Below are 22,002 nucleotides of genomic sequence, written 5' to 3'. Positions count from 1 at the left end.
ACCTATGGTATTTGGTGGTAAAGGCCCACAAACCCCAGTAGGGATCTGTCTTGGCCACATTAGGCATTAGGGTTACTCCCAAGGTTGGCTGTAAGTGTACTGACTCAGTTTGTTTATCTTGAGATGGTAGATTCTTCACCTAATATTTGTCAAACATTATCCAAGTTGCAATAGTCTCAATATAATTGCTTGTAACAAAATAAAGAGCTGGGATTACATCTTACCTGAATTATGGATGTAAATTTATATATAGAATATAGGAATAATTCACCTTCACCATGTTTATTCCAGCATATGGTTAAATTACTCTCAGTGGAGGCCTTGTGGGATATATTTTAGATACAGAATTTTTCTTTAGAATTCATCATTTGAGAATACATGAGATTTTTATGGATTAATACAATCTCTTTATATGATATGAATATTTATATATGGCCATAAGATTTTTTTCCTGTTGTAATCTAATCATTTTTCTTTTTCTGTGATAATTGTTTTTTTTTTTTTTATTTCTCAACAAACCGTAGGACTCTATAGATAAGTAGAGCTCACACTGGAAGTTGGGTGAGGTTGTTGACTAGTAGGTGTGGTGGATGTGGGGCAAAGGTATTCTTCCTTGTGTACAGGACATTCAGGTAGAGTCTTGGGTACATGCTACCATGTCCAAGTAGACCATCTTGAGGCCGAGATCAGTGCAGAGAAATATTCTGATATTTGTCTGAGAAAGAAGAGAGATGGAGACAATGTTCAGGAATTGAAACTCAGGTAAACTCAGAGATACTATAATCCAAGTTTGTATTTCATGGGTTGGGATAGGCAGAATTTTGACATAAATGGAAAAACAGGAGTGAAGAATGAGTACCCTCAGTGAGGTTTGTGCAATGAGGAACACAGTTTGAAAGAGAGTTTACAGGACTTGTTTTCTGTCAGGAAATTCCTTCCTATTTAATTTTCAGGGTTAGAAAATTTTCACATTGTATAAATAAACAGTTTTTTTAGATTATAAAAGTGAAATAGTAATTGTAGAGTTCTGAACAACATGCAGAAGATTTCAAAATCTCTCAGAATCCCACTTTTCAGAAAGACTTCCATTGTATTTTGTGAAATAATGTTTCTAGACCTGTCAGTCAATCAACCTTCACTAAGCAGCATGATATAGCATCTTTCATAGTTCAGATTTCTCAGGATTGCACACCTTTCAACAATGAACATTTCATTAAAAGCCAAATGAGAACACTTATAAAACATATTGCCAATGAGAATGTTATAAAGGCTATTTTTTATTTGTTCTAATTTATTGTGGTGTGACTCTGTCATATACAACTAGTGAAAGGAGATTTTTTTTCCCAGGTTTAACCTTTGATGCTTATTGTGAGGGTCAAATTTAAAATGTGCTCAACAATCCTCTTAAATCCACTGTGTGTGCTTGCATGTGGGGTAAGATAGTTCATTTTATCAAATAATGTGTGATCAAGAAAGGGCTTGATCTCACAAAATCTAAACCACAAGTAAATAGGATTGTATATAAGGCAGAGCTTTTCAATTTATATAAGAAATGCTTTTTCAAATTCTAAAAGGGGCAAAAAAAGTGCGGGTGATTAAAAAGCATGTAGGAGATCAATGATAATCCCACTATGCAGAAAGAATGACTACTTACAGTTTGTAGTTGTCCTTTTTTATCACGTATCCTTTATGAACATATTATGTTGTGATTATAATATATTAAAACTCTTATTTCTCTCTGTAATAATTTTTATTGGTATATATTTATATTTGACTCTTAATTGCTTCAAATATTCTATTTCATCAGTGTATTAAAGTTCATACAATGATTCCAAAACTTATAATGATTTAAGATTCTTGTGGTATTTATCCTTTATGGATAATTTTGAACAAGAAAATCAATAACACAAAATGTCTTCATTTTGCATCTTGCATATGGATTATTTTCTGGTAGTAATCTAACAGGTGAGAGCTATCCTAAACTTCAGCCTCTGGTTACCTAGAGTAAAAAGACTTCCCAAGGCTGTAATCATCTGTCTTCCACTTAGCAGAATGTCACAGTGCGTGCAGATGTTACTGCACAGTTGTTAGGATTGCAACCTCTTGGGACTTGGTAGTCAAATTATGGAAAATATTTTACCAATGAGAAAATTAAGAAGGCTTACTTTTTTATTTTAAACATTTGTTTATTTTTCTGAGACTCAAAAAAATGGTTCATAATCATTTTGTAAAATTCCTTTGTGTTTGTTGAATGACATATGATATATCCATCATTTCTAATAATGTATGACATAAAAGGCTTTGTCATGACAAAAAAACAAAACAACAATAAAATACCCCAGTACAAAAACCAAAGAACATGCAAAAACAACAACAATAAAAAAAAAAAAACCCAGGGATGTGAGGTTTCCAGCTTAACAAATGGACAATAAGGATTCAATCTCTTATATTTTAACTCATGATAATATTGTAAGGGGAAAATTTATTGAAAATGAACACATTTTTATGACTATGTAGTAATCTGCTTGAAATTTTATTCCGTATGAAAAATGTGAACTGGTTCCAGTTCTCCTCTCACATGTAGAATGTTACTTTAACCTCACTCTGCCTGAATAAGTTTGGCTAAATATGAGACAGCAAGTAGATTTGTGTGGGAGTAATTCTGGGTTTGCAGCCAGCAGCTACAAGCCTTCTGAGAAACCACATTCTCAGGGACTGAGGTCAGCATTGCCACAGAACTGAAAGACAAGGGCCTCAGGGCATGATTCCCCCAACTCATAAGGCTCCTTTTCATCAGGAAAATGATCCTTCCCGTCTGCCTTCCGCTGTGTAACAATATTTAGAACTTCCTCACAGTGCGGTTACATTAAGATGATTGGCTTCTAGATGTTATATAACCTGTTTGCTTATTAATGATTGGAGAACTGTGCCCTCCATCAACTGTAACCACTTCCGCATTAAATGAGCTTGCTGAGGTCTGCCACCTGCCTGCTCTCACCAGCTCCTGGTGTTTGTGTTTTGACTCCACGTGCCCCACACCCTCTGGGACTGAGATAGCTGAGTGACCCACAGCAACAGTTTTGGTTAATCATTAGACAGCAGCTGGGACTGTCAATTCCATCTACTAACTTCTAAAGGCAGAAGGAGAAGCAGAACCTGCTTAGGCTGAGGAGTGACAGCAATGAATTCCAAACATCAGTTTGTGCAGCTCAGTGATGGTCACTTCATTCCTGGACTGGGCTTTGGCACCTATAAACCTCAAGAGGTAACAGTAGGGGGTTGGGTTGAGGGTTCAAACAAACTAGACATATGATGAATGGAATCCAATCTGAGTGGTTAAGTTACTTGCTTCCTGTGTGACTGTGGGGGGCTCATGTGCTACTGTTTCTCCAGGCTAGAGCTACACCATGGACAGGAGAGAAAATGGTCAGACATTGCTCTGCATCATTGTCTGATGGTGTGGTCACCTATTGAGTATTCTGGGTACTGCTCCACCACATTTTAGTCTATTTACCAACTTGGTAAAATGATGAATGTCAGCAACTGGCTTGCACTGGGATTAATTTCTCTCTTCATTTGTATACTTTGGGAACTTTTTGTGTTGCTAAAAGTATTTGAGAAGCATAAGAATAAATGATGGGAAATACTTCCTTTTCACTATGAGGAAGGTTTCAGTATATCACAGAAAATGTTGGACCTTGGCTGAGCAGAGTTTTCATGTGCTCTCACATGCAGGAAATTTAGCTGAATGTATAATGTAACATCCTGAGAAGTTGAACAGGAACTTAGGAAGTGTATTTGTCATTTTGGGGTCATTGTTCATGTGTGTTGTATTGACAAATTATAATCTAAAGTAGAGCGAGCCAAAGTTCACTAGATTGGAACTAATTTTGTACTCTGGACACTTAATTGTGTGATATGAGATTAGTTTCTGAACTTTGAATATAGCATTTTTTCTTCTGCATGACTTAAGGAAAAATCCAGAGACCAACTGTAAGACACGTGAAAGGAACTGGTTACATTGTAGGGTAAAGTGGCATGAAGGAGACCACTAGGACTTCCGCTGTAGTTCACATGCCCTTACACCTGAGAAATAATGGCTAGTATTAGCAGTAAATGGTAGGGCTGAGTATTGCATTCAGTTTGATTTCATGGAAAAAGAAAGCTTCTGAAAATTGTCAGATAGAAAACAGCATGTTTGATTTGCCTTTTACTCTTGAACAAATGAACTTTCAAAACATCATCCAAATTTTGTAGATGATGCAATATTTTCCATTTCACTCTTATTTTATCTTCCACAGAGAGTGAGCTTCAAGGGCTAATGCTTATGTGAATAACCCCTTACAAGATGAGTATAATTTCTTCTCTGTGAGTCTATATCCTTAGAACATATATATTTTTTTCTGGCCAGTGTCTAGTTCTGTCATACAGAGATACAGATGTGGACCAGAGGTGACACAGCATATTGCTGTTTGTTCAAGAGCCTATTATCAACCTGGTCCCTGGTTACCTCTGGAAACTTTGATTCTTCACTTTTTTATAACACACAAGGATTCCTGCTGTCCCTAAGTAATCTAAACAGTGGTGTTTATTTATATATTCTGCAGTCATGTTTATAGTCCTGATGTTCCAGGGTAGTGGCATAGATTGCCAAAAGACCAGAGAAAATACCTGCAGACTGCGTACAAGGCACTAGTGCTTATTGAGGAGTCTTTATGGGGAGGGTCCAGCAGTGACCGGCTGAACCACAGCACCTGCCTTCATACTGCTTTGCTAAGCAGGGCTTCCTCCTCCTCATGACATTTTGTTCTGTGAACCCTGTTTGGATGAGTGACACTTATCTTCTCCACAGTACCCTCAGTTCTATCCTAGTTACCACAAACAGAGGGCTTTTAACCCAAGTTTTTTATTTGTTCTTCTTAATTATACATGAAACTAGAGTGGATTTTGAGATATTAATAAAAACATGGTGTATGTCTTATTCTAATTAGAATCCCAGTCTTTTAAATGTACATGATGTGGATATTCTCTGTGGAATATTCATATATGAACATATGAAAATTTTTGTGTATGTGTGTAAGTGTGGTGCTGGTGATCAAACCCAGGGCCTTGTGCATGTGAAGCAAGCACTCTACCAACTGAGCTATATCCCCAGCCTGAACATGTGAGAGTTATGTCAGATTTATTCCACTGTATTTCCTATTCCCATTCCTACCTCCTTCTGTCATTCTTCTTTTTCTATAACTCCAAACTTCTTTTCCTCCCTTCCCTCCCCACTTGCTCTGTGTTAGCATGCACGTATCAGAGAGATGATTCAAACTTTGGTTTTTGTGGGACTGCCTTATTTCACTTATCATGATAGTTTCCAGATCCATTCATTGAACTAGTAGATGTCATAAAGTCATTTTGCTTAATGACTGAGTTATATTCCATTGTGTATGTCTTTCACATTTTCATTAACCATTTATTTGTTGAAGTGTACCTAGCTTAGCTATTGTGAATTCCACTGCTCTAAACATTGATGTGGATGCTTCACTGTAGTACGCTGATTTTAACTCCTTCAGATACATACAGAGAAATGGGATAACCCAGTCGAATTGTGGTTCCATTCCTATCATTTTGGAAAATTTCCATACTGTGCTCCAGAATGGTTACATCAATTTGCAATCACCAGCACTGTACAGTGTACCATCTTCTTTACATTCCCCTCACCAACATTTATTGTCATTCTTTTTCTTTTTCTTTTTTGGTACCAGGAATTGAACTCATGAGTACTCAACCAACTGAGCCCAATTCCCACCCCTATTTTTTTGTATTTTATTTACAGACAGGGTCTCCCTGAGTTGCTTAGTGCCTTTCCATTACTGAGGCTGGCTTTGAACTTGCCATCCTCCTGTCTCAGCCTCCTGACTCTGGGTTTATAGTTGTAAGTCACTTCCCCAGCTGTTACTGTATTCTTTTTTAAAAAAATATTTTTAGTTGTAGGTGGACACAATATCTTTATTTATTTATTTTTATGTGGTGCTGAGGATCGGACCCAGGGCCTCACACGTGGGAGGGAAGCGCTCTACCACTGAGCTACAGCCCCCACACTGTTACTGTATTCTTTTTTTTTAAAGCTTTTAAATCAGCTTTATTGAGATATAATTCACAGTTTTCCCATTTAAAGTATATTCTTGATAGTTGCCTTTCTGAATGGAGTCAGTTGAAATCTCAGTGTAGTTTTAATTTGAATTTCTTTAATTTCTAGAGATGTTGAATGTTTTTTCATATACTTGTTGACTGTTCCTCCTGTTTGAGAGGTGTCTGCTTAATTCCTTTGCTCATTAATTTGTTGGGTTTTACTTACTTTCTTTTCTTGGTGTAAGGTTTTTGATTTCTTTATATATTCTGGAAATTAACACCTTTTCTACACTGTGGATGACAAAGGTTATCTCCAGTTCTGTAGAACCAAGAATGTTAGGCTGCAGAAGCAATGACATCATCAACATTCACTTCCTTAATTTGCTTATATCACCAACATGCCAAGGAGCAACTGTCCTGGCATACAAGAAAAAAAGCATGTTTTCACAGGTAACATTACCTTGCCCTCATTTCCAATGTGCAGAAGAAAAAGTCAAGGTTCTTAGAGATAATAAATATCTGGGAGAAGAAGTCCAAGCTTGCTCTCATTATTTCATAATTTGGCTAGGATTTTGGGAACAGAAACAGATATTCAGGCAAATAGTTTTTTACCCTTTTCTTTAGGACCATATATATGTATATGTATGAACCATATATATGTATACACACACACACACACACACACACACATCTATATTTCTTTGAGAGAGTAGAATTGTGTTGTGTCCTAGCATAGAGTGTCAACTTAACCAGAAAAAACATCTATTGATTCTACAGAATTAGAGATAATCTTTACCACCCACAGTGTAGATAAGACATTAATTTCAAGAATATAAAAATAAATCAAAAAACTTAATGCCAAGAAAAGAAAGTAAGTAAAACCCAATAAATTAGTGGGGAAATGAATTAAGCAGACACTTCTCAAACAGGAGGAACAAACAGTCAACAAGTATATGAAAATCTTAGAAAATGAACTCAACATATTTTCTTGTAGGAAATATTTTCCAAGTGGTTCAAAATTCACATTGTTAGGAATTTAATATAATTTGTGTATCTTTATTTAGAGATGATTCATAGAACCTTGCATAATATTTTTTCTATAATCAATCTCATGCATTCTTTCCCTGTATTAATTTTCCTTAGTGATTTATCAAATAAATGATAACATGTCTATACCTGTATGCTGGGTTCTGTGAATTCTCCCAGAAACTTAAGGAACTTGAGTCACTCCTAGGGTCCTCTGATGTGAGTGTACTAGGATTTCTGTATCTGAAGGGGCTTGTGGGATGCCAGATTCTTGTATTAACTAGTAAATACCCAAAGTGATTCAGGGACATTACCCCAAATACAGAACTAACACAAGACATGGGCAAAAGTTGAGTTTCAGGAGGTCACTGTTTTGGCCCAAGATATTCAATTTTTTACTTTGGCTATTTCCTTAAGTATTATGTAAGGAAAAATGGGCATTCAAAGTTCAAGGTACTAGCACCTTATCACATAATTAGGTAGTCTGAAGAAAACATTGGGATATAAAATTCCTTCCAGTCTAGCAACCTGTCCTCTTTGCTCACTATGAGTTAACCTGTCATAATATGACTCTCAAATACTTTTGGTTGTTACTCTAGGTTCCTAATAGTAAGACAATAGAGGCCACCAAAATAGCTATAGAAGCTGGTTTCCGCCATATTGATTGTGCTTATGCATACGAAGTAGAAGAGGAGGTAGGACTGGCCATTAGAAGCAAGATTGAAGATGGCACTGTGAAGAGAGAAGACATATTTTGTACTTCAAAGGTATTGTGTATACAGTGTAAGAGGCTTATAGCATGCCATATTCTTGTATTAACTAGTGTAAAAATTATTTTAATGTGATATAAAGATGTGAAAATTATGTTGGGTTATCAGTTGTATAAAGTGATTATTTGTACAATGTGTATTTGCATAAAAATACAGTATCAAAACCAGAAAGATTATGAATTACTACTCACAATCTATAAATTTATGACTTTAAAGTTCTTAACTTTTCTGATTCTCTAATCAATGGTATGATTTTGTATTGGTAGTGGAATCAGATAGAATTATGACCAGATTATGGATTCATTATCTTCTGATTGACTTTTTAAATTTTCCTGTTATGCTGAATATCAACTTTACATTCATTATTATCAAAGAACAATTTGTAGTAAATTGTTAGCTAAATTGTCTTGTTTATTAAAATGTTAAAAATGTGTTTGCCTTCAGATCTTTAAATAAAAAATGCTAATTCTTATGTGTTGAATAGATGAGATAGTCTAGCTATAGCTTTGTAATCTCTATGAGCCCAATTTTTATCAAATGATGTTATTGTTTGATAAAAATTATATGTCTTCTATAGTTCCTTCCATAGTTCAATTGATTGACTAATAATACCAAAAATATAATCCAGTTTACATGAATAGGTCATATCAGTAGAAATCCAAGACCTGAAGAGATTATCTTCCCTGTGATCAACAGTTTCCAATGAATAGACAAATAAATGTCTCAATATGAAGTTAAACAAATGTTTCAAATACTCATGATATTTTAATCCTGTATAATTTCCTTTCTTTAACATCTGTAGCTTTGGTCCACTTTTCTTCGACCAGAACTTGTCCAATCTTGTTTGGAAAGATCACTGAAAAAACTTCATCTTGATTATGTTGACCTCTACCTTATTCATTTCCCAGTAGCACTGAAGGTAGGCAATTTGCATCATCAAACCTATTTAATTTCAGCCATGACCATCATTATCATTGATGTTTGAATTGAACTTCTGTGATAAATTAATATATACAATTTATACAAATTATAGAAGTTCTGACTATGGCTAGGTTTATGATTAGAAGGAATCCTCAGAAACGTCTCTGTTTAATAATTCATTATGTCTGCATTGCTAGAGGTTTGCTTCGTTTTTGTCCTAGCCTTTCCCCTGGTGGTACATATAACTTTGAGGTAGTTCAAGTTTCATGGTCATTAGTATATGATAGGGATTCTTCATCTTCTTGCATCAATTCAAACTTGAATTGAAACTTCCATAACCATCTTTGCTACATATACACAACCTTAGATCCACATGTGTCCAGGTAGAAAGAGACCACTCTTTAGCCTGTATCATCACTGAAATCCATCATTGCTGGAGATCAAGCCCATGCAACCAGTGACTTACACAGTGAAAGAGAGACACTTCCCTAGGGGAATATATAGGGACAGGAAAAATAACATAAGCCAACTAGAAGACCCAATCCTGAGACCTGAGATTACCTTATTTAATTATATATGAGTATATATGTATGTGTGTATAAATATATATGTAAACGTAGAGATAATTTGGTATAAGAGAATATACAAAAATGAGCATCTAAATGTACTTCTTACTCGTTCACATGTAAACACTTTCTAAATAGATGAATATAGAACAATACTCCCTTTATTTCATGGAGGTTTAGTGTCCCATCTCTTAGATATACATTTTAATCCATAAGCATGAATTCTGCAAGATTGTTGTGATGATCACTTCTATTGCAGCCAGGGGAAGAGCTTTATCCACTAGATGAAAATGGAAAAATTATATGTGATTCAGTGGATCTCTGTGCCACATGGGAGGTGAGTGCCTGAAGGAGTGACCTCACAGGAGGCCCACAGGGTGACAATCACGTCATGCTTTCTCCTGAAATTGTGGGTCTAGAAATCATGTTTAAAAGAGGTTTAATGTTAGGGTGGTGGGGAGGAGTGCATTCCATCAGAGAAGGACTGAGGACACCAGCTCCTGCCTCCACGTGCAGTGGTGTCTGATTTCCCAAGGACACAGGAATTCTTTCTCTGGCTCTCAATACCTTGCCCTATTATCTTTACCATTTTTCTATTGTTAATAACCAATTTGTAAGCTTTGTTGTCATTTCTTGACAGTGCTCTTCTTAACAGTTCTATCTTGCCTTTATATTGACATAGTCCATTGTACAAATGCCTCTTCCCAACCCCTTCCTCCCAAGGTCATGGAGAAGTGCAAGGACGCAGGATTGGCCAAGTCCATCGGGGTGTCCAACTTTAACCGCAGGCAGCTGGAGATGATCCTGAATAAACCAGGCCTCAAGTATAAGCCTGTCTGCAACCAGGTGAGAGCCCTGAGCCTCTTCACCATCTCTTATTCACTTCCTTGTTTCTGAACAGGTTCCAGGGGTTCATTGGTTCTGTCCCCCAGTTCATTTGCCTTTGTGGAACAGAAGAGTGTAAAATCAGTGCCACTGTCTTGGAAGGTGTGGAGGATTCTCAATTGTATCTCTGCTGGTGAAAATGAGGGAAAGATCTTAGTGTTCAGTTTATGGAGACATCAGGTGATGTACAGGTGACCAAGGAGGAGGTTGGTTGTTTATCTGACTTCAGGGGCAAGGTGAATTTCTTGAGCAATGAAGGATGATCAGAGCCTGAATGGGTGAATGTGCTGTGGTGGGAATTGTGTGTAGGAAAGAAGGCCAGTACATAGAAATGGGCAGTGAGCAAGAAAAGACTGAAAATCAGAGAAGATCAGTGGTCAGGTTTTGTGTGGAGATTGGGTACCCTTGTTATCTCCCATTTCAGCTTTCTGGACCCACAGGAACACTTAACAGGAAGAGTAAAGTAGAGCTTGTGAAAGTTAATGGACTAGAGGAAGGTACTTGTGTATGGTGATACTGATGGTAGATGAAATCCACATTCAGGAACTATTAGCTTCTTATACAGTTGGCCTTGTGCCTGAGCCTCTCTAAATTTCTTTCTTCCATGCTTTCAGATATCAAATCAACTGTGTAATCATAGGTACCCTGTGCGTGGTTCTGTGCTCTAATTTAATTTTGAAGACTTTCAGTCATAAAGTAATGGGTCTCTGACTGGAACACAGCTCATAAAATTTATAAATACATATATATATATATATATATATATATATATATATATATATATATATATTATATATATTATATATATATATATAATATATATTATAAAATACTCTCTATGTATATGAATGTACACATATGTATATGAATGTATATTTAGAGAAAGATCAGTATAAATTTCTAATATAAATCATGAAAATTGAATATATTTTAGAATTATTGTTACCCAAGTTTTTTAATCAGGAAAATTTTCAAACATACAAAAAAATTGAGAGCATAATACCAGACATCCATATTTTTCACCCTGTATCTAAGATTGTTCACTTTGGGATCACTATGAAATGTTGATTTATGTGGGTATATCTGCATACTTCTCTTTAATATTTTGCTGAATCTCTTCAAAGTGCATTGTAGACTGGATATTCACTTTTAGAGAGCTCAGAGAACATCTCCTAGGAACCAAGATGATCTCTCATATACCTTATTTTGAATACTATATCCAATACTAAGTTTCTCACATGATCTAAACCCAGTCTATGTTCAAGTTTCTCATTGCTTTTCTGAAATAGCTTTTATAGCTTTTCCCATTTTCCCAGATGTGACTTGGATTCACATGTTACTTTCTGTCATGTTTGTTAAGCTCTTTTAACACAGAATATTTGCCCAGTGCTTTTCCACATGACACTTTCCAGGGCTTTTTTTCCCCCAAACTGTCTTATTATGTCAGCTAACTTGCTATACATTCCCATTTTCAGTCAGTTAGGAGGTAGACTTGAATCCCTTCTTATAGATCAAGGGTCTGCCAAAGAGCCAAGGCAGACAGAGTGGTCCACAGTTACTGGGTTTTGCATCACACTAGAACAACACCAGACATGTTACTCAGAGCAACAGGCATGGGGTGATTAGGAAGCAAAAAGGTGAGACTCCCAAGATGTGCATGCTATCCCTCTCCTCTCTGTGAAGAGCGAATCTTCACAGAGAGGAGAGGGATGGCATGCACATCTTGCTTTCCAGTTTTGTTGGGTGTACCATGGAAGTTTTTAGAGTTATGCCCAGGTTCACCTCTGACAGTAGGGTTTCATCAGATTTACAAGTCTCCATTGTCACTGCCCTGTATAGGGGAGATGTTCAAGTCAGAGTCACTTTGTCCCACACTGACTGGTTCAAATTGGAACTTGTTATTACAGATTATGTTAGGGGGAATTATTCTAAGCGCCCTGAGTTCTAGAATCTGGTTTTATTGCTTTTGATGAACAAATTCACCAAAATGCCACTTATAAAATACCCACAAATGTCTTTCAAAACTGTCCTCATGAGTCTTTGTACAAATTCTTGATTGATGACACAGTTTGAAATCCAACTTTCATTTTTTTAAAAAAAATCAGCTTCTTTTTATTGGCATTTTGTTTTCATAGTAGCATTAGCATTGAGTAGAATGAGATACCTTCTATCTTGTCCACTGCAGGTAGAATGTCATGTTTATCACAACCAGAGGAAACTGCTGGACTTCTGCAAATCCAAAGACATTGTTCTGATTGCTTATAGTGCTCTGGGAACTCAATGAGAAAAACGATGGTAATGAGAACATCAGGGAGTTTACCTCAAATGCCATTGTTGATGAACTATTTATAGTGGTAAGCCTCAGATTTCAAAAGGTCACTCTCACTGACATTGGGAGAGGGGAGAATTTACATTTCTGGGAAGATCCCATAAGACACTGGTGGTGCTGGTACAGGGACTGCTTTTGAGGATCCCTGTTTAGAGTGGTCCAAAGAGACCTGAGTGTGTTTTGCAAGTAGGTGCAGTGGTGCTTGGTGTAATCCCAGGGACTTGGAATGCTGAGGCAGGAAGACTGCAACCTTGAAGCTAGCCTCAGAAACTCAGTGAGACGCTATCTCAAAATAAAAATAAAAAAGAACTAGGCTTATGGCTCTGTGGTAGAAAGCCTTTGGGTTCCATCCCCAGTAAACACATCATCCCCTAAAGAGAAATACATGACTTGGCTTTAGGGCTTCAGCATCTCTGTGTTTCCTTCCAGGGTTGACCAGAGCTCTCCAGTTCTCTTGGATGATCCCGTTCTTGGTGCCTTGGCAAAAAAGCACAAGCGATCCCCAGCCCTGATTGCCCTCCGCTACCAGCTGCAGCGTGGGGTTGTGGTTCTGGCCCAGAGTTTGAAGGAAAATGAAATAAAAGAGAACATTCAGGTAGAGAGGAGGGCTGGGAGAATATGGTTTCTTACACAGTATCCTTCACATGTGTGCTTCTTTGAAATTTGTAAGGATGTTATTGGGGTCAGTCAATAAATATTAATAAATATTAAAGATTATACTCCATGATTGTGATATGAGTTTCCCAATGTTTAGCTAGTCTTTAAATATACTGCAGTAAACTGATCCATGAAGATATTTGTATAAATTCTGATAGGTTTATTCATACAGGAATGACAATTTTGATGATATTTAAATAACATCCATTTTCATTTTGAGACTTTCCAAATGTACAGAAAAGTTCAAAGAAGGATGCAGAGAATGCTATTTATCTAATTCCTCAATTGTTAAACAATCAACATTTTACTCTTTTACCATTTCTTAAGGCAATTACCAAGATTTAAGTACCCATATGTTTAAGTTTGTTAGCAATTCATGAAAACTGTTTCTATATTTTAAATGACTCAAATTTAGACAAGGTGATTATTGGAACTAGATTCTTTGCATTTTGAAGAGGATATAATTAATACTTTAACAATTCCTGACTTAAAAATGTTGAAGAAAATCATTATCAGAGTTTTCACTCTCCACTTATAGGACATAGAAATCAGACTGTATCCTTGAAAATTATTAAATTATCTTATGTATTTCAAATTGTTGCCTCTAGATTTCTCTGGGTCTTTTCAATGCATGACACTGTAATCTTGGAGTAACATTAGTTTATTTTTCTATACCTTCTTTTTGAGGTTTGTATTTGTCTGTAGTTGTATTTGTCTGTAGTTCCCACACAATATATGTCAGAAGTGATTTTTTTTAAAATTTCACCAGATGTTTATTCATCATAACTATGTTTTTCTTGATGTGTTTAATAACTTTTGGAAACTTCTCACATATTTTAAATATTTCAGCAACAATATGATTTCATTGAATTTCCAGGATTGGAAATATGCAGTCTACATAGGCTAAAAATTCTCTACTTGTGTGATAGGTTTTTGATTTTGCGTTGACCGAAGAAGACATGAAAGTCCTAGATGGCCTGAACAGAAATTTTCGATATGTTACCTTTCATCTGTAAGTAACTTTGATAGACATGTGGCCTTTGTTTGTTTATTTTCAAGTGTTTCCCTCCTTTTTAGTGCAGTTTCGATCAGAACCCAGACAGTGCAGTTGTTTGTCCAAAGGCTTCCTTTGAGCCTGTTGGGAGGACGTTTGGTTTTGAATTAAAAACTATAGGTGTCTCAATGCAGAGGATAAAGTAGTTTTTGAGAAGAGAGAATCAAAAGAAGGGAAGAGTGTGCAGAAAAATACCCTGTTGAAGAGAATTGATAATCACCAGAAATCTTTACTCTTTTTGGATGCTTTATGGTAATAGAATCTGGCATTGAACATACATTAAAAGTGAGGATAAACAAGTAATATATGTCCCTTCTGTCAGAATTTTACTTCATAATAGTAATAAATGAGATGATGTTTGAAAGGGGATTAGACAATCCATGATTACATGTGCTTAAACACTGGCAGGTATAATATTATCATTACTAATATTTTTGTTAATATTGATACAAGTAAATGATGAAGTAGGAACATAATGTTGAGAGACAGTGGTAAGAAATTGGCAATTCCTGATACTTATTAAATATTTCCAGAAGTAAAGGTTTTGTGTTGTATTGTTACTAAAGGATAGAGATCTTAATAATATATGGTGAGCTCCTGGGATTTGCAGGTCTATCTTATAAACAACCTTCTTTCCACATCTGAATCTAGCACCATGCCATGTGTGATGCGTGGTGAGAAAATAATTAATGATTTAGTGAAATGGAAGAGAGATGGGTAGCTATATACTGTACACCTAAAATGTTTTCTGTATTGGTCAATATCTGAACTTGTCCTTATTCTAAACATGGCAGAAATGTATGCGTCATCCTCCACAAAGTAAGTAAATAAATGTGGTACGGTTTCTGCTTTCACTAAGAATTTGAAATAAGAAAGGAGTTTTTGATTTGCTAGATTGACCAATAGAGCTAAGGAAGATGAATATGAGTCAATTCTTATCTCTGTGAGTTCTTTGTGTTCCATTCTCAGCAAGGGAATAGAATTTGAACAATTTAGTTATAACTAAAATACCATTTCCTATATGGCAATGTTTATCAAAGTAGAAAGGGCAAATTCTACAACCACTCAGGAAATATAATGGAGCTCAGTAGGTATCACTTCTTTACTCCTGTAGAAATGGAGTCACCGAGTTTATGTTATATATTTTTCTTTCTCATTTTAGTATGGTGGGCGATCCAAATTATCCATTTGCTGATGAATATTAACATGGACACTTTTGTCATAACGTCGACTAGTAACCTCACTTTGATTGTGAGGCAGGAGTTAGCTCAGATGGTCCTGATTGACACATCACTTCTGTTGTTAATCCATAATTCTTAGCAACTCATATTCTGCCAAAGCAAAGTTCACCAGTCCAATAAAGAAAGCACTAATTTTCCAGCAATTTTTGAAATAAAAAAATAAAGTTGTTTACCTTAAGACTCTTACCTTCCACTGTCTCTATTACATTTATGTTTTGTTTCAATTTGACTCACGAACAAAAACTAACGTGGCTACCAGACTGTAAGCACACGTTGGTTGTGCTAATATATTTCTGGGTGAGAATAGGGGTTCTCAGGCTCTAGGGAAGTAGCAATTAATGTTTATTAGTCAATGATTCTCTAGCCCATGGAGTAACAAGAAAATATTTTGCATATAGATTATGGTTTTTAGTCAACAAGATGAAGCACACATGGCAAGGACGAGCAGCAGGCCAAGGGCTCCCTTCCTGCAGCTCAAGGACCAGAGCTCCTGGAATCTGAGGAATGAGGTTTTCCTTCCAGGTGGTTGTCAAAGAGATGAGAAGAGATTTGGCCTTTACTGAGCACAAAGGGTCAGATGTGTGAGGTTTGAAAAGGGCAGAGTTGAGTACTTCTCTGCTTGGGAAATATGTTTGGAAGAAAAAAATTCTTTTTGGTGCATTATAATGAGACATGACAGCAGGATTCATAATGCCAAATTTATGCATGCTCATAACATGGATCAAGCTCATTCCTGAATAGCTTCCTTGTCCTCCTCCTTCTCATCTACTTGCTCTACATTCCTGATCTTTCTTCTATTATTGTCATTTTAATGACTGTGATATACGTACATGTAATCTATGAGAATGATTTGATTTATTGATTTACTGTGGTATGTTTGTACATGAAAATAGCATAATAAGTAGATTTCATTCCACAGTTACCTCCCCATGTCTTTCTTTTTCTTTCCCTTCTTCCTCTTTATTCCCTTCCTCTACTCTGCCAGGCTTCCTTCTACCAAATATTCTTTTCATAATTTTATTCTGCAGACAAAAAGGAACTTTTGGCATGTTTTATCCAATGCTATAGCTGGAGTCATGATTAGTATTAAAAAGAAAAAAAACTGAAACAACCTTAATTACAGTATGTTTGAAAATATTCATGTCAATTAGGATGCATTTATAGAAAGGAAATCTGTAAATCACTTGGAAATTTAGAATATAGAGTGATGTCAGAAAATGTTGGACTAGAAAAGCTCCAGTTTCTCCCATGGAAACTTCAAGAAACCATTGGAGTGTGGTGAATTAACACAACATAAGATTTGTAAACAATCAGTTGTCTAAAGCACCAATGAAAGCATGCAATGAAGAAAAATGGGATTCCAAGTAGACAATTTCAGGGTGTTTTTACCCACCATTGCCAAAGCTGCCTTGCACAGTGTGGTCTTGTGCTGTGGGTGGTGTCAACAGAGCTATCAATTTCCTTCCTCAAAGCAAGGTAAGTGCACTGTGTGCATCTTATCTGCTCACAACATTTGGAAGATACCTGGTAACAAGGCTGTGTTTATCATCTCTAGAAACCTTGCTTCATCTTCCTGGCCAGGCAGGCAGTTTGCCCTCTTAGATAATTGCTGAAATTAGATGACAGGCCTCAGCAGATCAGTGAGGCAGCTTGATACTCTTAGTCCAGCAAACACCAGAATTCCTAGCACGTAACACGCAAAAAATAAATTCTAAGGTACCTAAAAATGGCATTACTTTTGTTAGGTGTCATTTTTATGTACCTTAGAAAATGTTTGCCAGATAATTTTAGTGTATCATAGAAAATAGAAGAAATTTTTATTTCTTTTTTATTCACTTTTAATTGAAAATAATTAAAATAACCACCAGCAGTCTTTTGCAGTGCATGGAGAACCAACCATGACTCAGGAAGAGTGGAGAAGAAAATTGACGCCCTTTGCGACATTGCAGCACATTCTGCACATATCATGCTTAGTCCTTAGAAACCACAGGGACTTGTGCTCTCCAGGGTGATTGAGCAGTTTTCAGAGATTCTGAATGGTCTTGCATGTAGGCAAAATGCACTGAGGGCAGGGTTTACAGGGAGAAACTTTTATCTTCAGTGGTTGCTTTTGTTTGGCTACAATAAGGCCAAAAAAAAAAAAAAAAACCTCATAAAAATATCAAATTGGCTTAATCCCATAGAGATGTTTATTTCCATAACAGAAACAGAGAATGAATGAACTCTGGATATTGTCCACATGAATCTAGAAATTCTCCATCTACTCCTGGCTCTTGCCTCTTCTTGTGTTGACATCACCTAAATAGCACAATATCCTGTTTAGGATGAGCAGTCAACTCATAAAACAAAGGGATACTTGTAGAGCAGCTCCCAGCAGGATTCTTCTCATGCGGCATTTACTAGGACTGGGTACAGTTTTTTTTTCATGACCTCACGCCAATGAGTGACCCAAGGAAATAATCTGGAAGAAAAGGGATATTGGGAGACAACCATCTCAGTCATTGAAATCATAATGAATATTCAATGATTTCTTTACATTCAGTACATTCAGTGATTCCTGTCTTGCCTAGACTTTGACCTGCTGGGCAAACTTAAAACCCTATAATATTGAAAGTATCATTTTATACCAAATGAGTATGAGTCTTTGGTGTCAAGACTCAGTTTTAAGAAATGGGTCATTGTAAATAGAAGAAGAGCAATAAGTTCTCAGTATAGACATGTTTCTCCTAGATAGTGGGTACAAGGATAGACAAAGAGGTGAAAATGACAGGCCTCACCCAGCATCTCACCCAGTTCTGTTCGAGGAGAAATGGGGAGACAATAAGAGGAGTGTGGCCAACTTTCACTTCCTCTTTTATTTAATGCAATGTGAATATATCAGCTTGTATGCAAACTTCACAGAGGAAAGAAGAGAGACCCAGTGACTGTAGCTCTGGTGGATCAGGAATTTGATGCATAGAGATGTAGTAGAAGCCACAGAGCAAGAGGCCTGCTTATGGGATAGTTAAAGTTAAGATTTCATCTTAGGTACCTCAAGTATAGTCTAGATATCTGTAGAAATTCTGTTGAGCTGAAAATGCCAAAAAACTGGAGAGCTTCTGTTATTACTTCTGCATGAAGAATAACAGGTGATGGCAACATCACTTTGGCAAAAATTAAACTAAGGCAATGAAAAGAGTGTACCAAGAAATGGTACCAAGGTCTTTGCTCTAATCTTTATAATTGCTTATAATAAAATAAAGGAGTGGTTAAGATAACAGAGTCAAGATTATAGCAGCCTTAAAGGACCAACTTTGAGATGTGATATTGCCCCTTGGTATCTGAGATGGAAGTTTGGAGTTTCTGGGCTTTGTGATATAGTTATTCAAGGTCTCAAAAAGCAGAAACGTCTCAAATAAATGACATAGTACTACATTTTTCTAAAATACATATATATCATAATAATATTCCTAATAGAATGATTGGGAAAGTAAGTATTAGTTTCCTCAAAGTAGTGACGAGCATCAATTTCCTCAAATTTTAACACAAGTTGAGTTGAATTTTCTTTTTCTTACAACTGAAAGGATCCTAACCTGGCATTTTTCAGTACTACAGTGTTCAGAACTCTATGTAACAGTAAAAGCAGCTTGTGCCTTTTTTGTTATTGATCTGTGTAACATCGGCACATGGTTCTCACCTAGATTAATAAGCCTTCATAAATTCAATATTTTTATTGTTGGATTTATAAGTTTATGATAGAAAATTTCCAGAGTTAGGAGAATAAGGGCCTGCTGGTCATCAGACTTTTCTGCAGCATAATTATGTTGTAATTATGTTCTTACCATGGTAAACATGTCCTTACCATTTCAGACATATTGTAATAAACCTCCTCTGATATTTTTTTTCCTATATTCCCAACAAGACATTGAAATCCCAAGGTAGGAGCCATGTGTTTCCCACTTGGTACCTTTGTTAAACAACTGGGCTGATCTTCATGGATATGCACAGAAGGCCAACCTCAATGTATCAGACAATTTGGGAAGATTATGTCTCAGTGAAATGGACTGGTGGACCAGAGGGACCACCCAAGATGTTAGCTCTAATCTTTGAGATGGTAGATTCTTCTCCTAATATTTGCTAAACATTATCAAAGTTGCAATAGTCTCAATAAAATTGCTTATAACAAAATAAAGAGCTGGGCTTCCATCTTACCAAAATTTATGGTTGCTAATATATGAATATAATATAGAAATAACTCTTTTAGCTCTCAGATTCAATAGCACAGTGGTTCTTTCCAGAATATCCTTAAATTTCTCTCAGTGGAGGATTGGTTGGATATATTTGAGACACAGAAGTTCTCTTTAAGTTTTTTCATTTCAGGAGCTGGGGCTGGGGCTCAGTGGTAGAGGGCTTGCCTAGCATGTGTGAGTCACTGGGTCCAATTCCCAGCACCACTTCTAAATAAATGAATAAAACAAAGGTCCATCAACATCTAAAAAATTTTTTTAAAAATTATCATTTGAGAATCTGATATTTTTATCGATACAAACTCCTTATATGATATGAAAGTTTATATATGGTCAGAAGATTTTATTCCCATTGTAATCTGATCATTTCACTTTTTTTCTGTGATTTATATTGGGTTTTTATTTCTAAATAAACCCAAAGATTCATAGAGAAGCAGAGTTCACCATGGAAGGTGGGTGAGGTTGTTGTCTACTGAGATGTGGTGGATGTGGGGCAAAGATATTCTGGCTCTGTGTCCAGGACACTTATTCAGGTAGAGTCTTGAGTACATTGTACTGTGTCCAAATAGACCACTTGGAGACCAGGATCAGTGCAGACAAATATTCTGATCTCAGAGAGAAGAGAGATGGAGACAGTGTCCAGGAATTGCAGCTCAGGTAAATTCAGGAGATACCATAATCCAAGTTTGTATTTCACAGGAGGAGTAGGCAGAATTTTAATAGTAATGGAGAAACAGCAGTGAAAACTGAGGGCTCTCAGTGACCTTTGTGGCACTGAGCAAAAGTAGTTTGAAAGGGAGTTTACAGGGTGTGTTTACTGCCAGGAAATTCCTTCTATTTAATTTTTAAGGTCACTGCTTTTCACCTTTTACAAGTGAACACATTTCTTACAAAATTAAAACTTTAATTGTAGGGGAATGAACAATGGAAGATTTAGCAACCACTTAGAATCCCACTTTTCAGAAAAACCCTAAGTGTTTAGTTTTATCTTTAGAAATACAGTCCTTAGTTCCCATTTATCCTTTACTAAAGGAGCATGACATAGCACTTGTGTTAGTTCACAATTTTCAAGTTTGTACACTCATGAGCAATGAACATTTTTATTACAAAGCAAAATAAGAACATTCAGAAAATATATTGCCAATGAGAAAGTCATCAAGGCTAATTTTTTTTTTCAATTTTAATCTTTGATGTGTTTCTTGAGTATAAAAATTTGAAAGGAACTCAACAGTCCTCTTGAATTCTCTGTGTGTGTTTGTGTGTGGGGGCGGTAAGAGAGTTCATTGTTTCAAATAATGTGTAATTGGGGAAGGGCTTGATCTCATAAAATCTAAACCACAAGTAAATAGGATCTGTGTAAAAGGCAGAGATTTTCACTTTATACATGTAAACACTTTTTTAAAAAATAACAATTAGATTTGAGTTTAATACCAATTAGATTTTTAAAAAGAATAACAAAGACAGAGCAATCTCTACAAAGGAAAGAATTTTTGTCTGGCCTACAGCTATGTCTAAAATGCTGGGGGCCAAAGATGAGGGCTCTGTAGGATGAGTAAATATCCCACTGACAGCGGAGATATTCAAATAAGTTACAAGCATTATGAAAGCAAATGTTTTGGACACAAGCATACCGAATACAAAAATTTAAAAAAAGAAAAGAAAACAGGCTTGAAACATTCCTATTTGAGGGTGCTCAAGAGGGCATGCAGGCGGGCTTTCCACTATCTAATGCCACCTCCTTTGTGACCCTCGACCTGCATTTCAAAGGTCATGAAAAGAACATTTAAAAACTAAGCATGGGGGGGAGAGGAAGATGGCGGCGAGGGGAGTGCATTGCCCCTGTGTGCTGCTTCACTGTGTGGGAGTATGACAAGTCAGGACGGCTAAAGGATATCTTGTTAGTAATTTCCAGCAATAGTGGGGTGCTCCGGAACCTGGAGGAAGGATTTCCATCGCACGAGGATCGGCTACGGGGACTCAAACGCGAGAGGTTTGTCGCACGGAGGGTAACACTGCTTATTCAGCAAATCGCCCCGCGGCTAGAGTCTGCAGCGCGCGCTGGGATAGAGACGCAGGGTTACAGCGCTGCAGTTTCTGCCAGCCGCGCAAGCACCGTACTCAGGGCTGAATTCTGGGTTTGAGACGGGGGAAGGAAGCGGTCCATCTCGGTTCTCCACACCGGTCAGACCACAGAGGAGGCCAGC

At 36.6% G+C, this 22,002-nt stretch overlaps 2 protein-coding genes and 1 pseudogene across 2 annotated transcripts in view; all 3 read left to right on the top strand.

Annotated features, from left to right (window-relative positions):
- Positions 1-22,002, top strand: part of LOC107150203 (aldo-keto reductase family 1 member C1-like) — a 261,714-nt gene that overhangs the window by 137,187 nt on the left and 102,525 nt on the right. The window lies entirely within an intron of this gene.
- The window catches only part of LOC107150202 (aldo-keto reductase family 1 member C3-like), a 204,112-nt gene that overhangs the window by 102,067 nt on the left and 80,043 nt on the right, over positions 1-22,002 (top strand). The gene's annotated exons all lie outside the window — the stretch shown is intronic.
- LOC107150201 lies at positions 2,975-15,758 on the top strand (annotated as a pseudogene).

The sequence above is a fragment of the Marmota marmota genome, unplaced genomic scaffold (assembly GCF_001458135.2).
Source record: "Marmota marmota marmota unplaced genomic scaffold, marMar, whole genome shotgun sequence".
Classification (NCBI taxonomy): domain Eukaryota; kingdom Metazoa; phylum Chordata; class Mammalia; order Rodentia; family Sciuridae; genus Marmota; species Marmota marmota.
The sequence above is the reverse complement of the archived record's forward strand: the minus strand, read 5'-3'. Positions and strand labels throughout refer to the sequence as shown.